Source organism: Etheostoma spectabile, unplaced genomic scaffold (genome assembly GCF_008692095.1).
Source record: "Etheostoma spectabile isolate EspeVRDwgs_2016 unplaced genomic scaffold, UIUC_Espe_1.0 scaffold393, whole genome shotgun sequence".
Taxonomy (NCBI): domain Eukaryota; kingdom Metazoa; phylum Chordata; class Actinopteri; order Perciformes; family Percidae; genus Etheostoma; species Etheostoma spectabile.
In genome coordinates this window covers 455,598-456,332 of record NW_022605598.1, presented here as the reverse complement: position 1 = coordinate 456,332, position 735 = coordinate 455,598, and the positions used below count along the sequence as shown (strand labels likewise).

General features: G+C 42.0%; 1 long non-coding RNA gene across 1 annotated transcript in view; it reads left to right on the top strand.

Annotated features, from left to right (window-relative positions):
* LOC116686542 (uncharacterized) overlaps window positions 1-735 on the top strand; it is a 15,550-nt gene that overhangs the window by 4,087 nt on the left and 10,728 nt on the right. Inside the window, exon 2 of the long non-coding RNA XR_004331289.1 lies at window positions 349-355. This is a non-coding gene — a long non-coding RNA (uncharacterized LOC116686542). The remainder of the gene's footprint in view (window positions 1-348; window positions 356-735) is intronic.

Here is a 735-nt window from a genome sequence, read left to right as displayed (position 1 = left end):
GCAGAAAAATGCTGGACTGTTGTTCAAATCAACGTTAACGTTAGCGATTAAAGTTAGCATTGCAGGCTAGCGATTTTTAAAAAGTTTCAGTTAGGAACATGGTTGCAAGTATATATGTACAGGACTGTGTAAACCACAAAACAAGACTGTCGTAACTTTTAAATCAATTATTTAAGCCAAAAATACTTACATTCATGTGTCTCTCTGGTCGATGGGCAGCCATTGTTGCTTTCTGTACAATAGCCCTTGTTTACAAGTGAGCTCGCGTCCTCACTTGGTTTTGAGGGCTATACAGCCCTCGGTCTTAGCCCTACCCCTCGGTCGAAATAGGTATTGGGACACCACTAGGTCCCGCGTGAACGCGCAAAACCAAGGGGAAGGGGTAAGGGGTAGGGGTAAGACGAAGGATTGGGATTCAGCCTTACTCCTAGCCCTTGGCCCTTGAAACCAAGTGGTAAGGGCTAAGGGTGAAAACATACCTCTATGAAATGGGACACCCCTTGGTTACATCACCATACAGTATTGATTACAAACTTCCAAAATGCCGTTTGCAAGTGCGTCAATGTCAATTGCGTGGGTTTTGACAACAGTGTCATAGGCATTTATGTATTTAAATATTTTATAGTTATTTTATGTTCATTTTGGTGGTGCAGAGGCAGATGTTCTTATCTGTGTAGTACTTTTTGCAATACACGTGTATACACACTGGATGGTGTGTTGTATATCTGTTTCAGT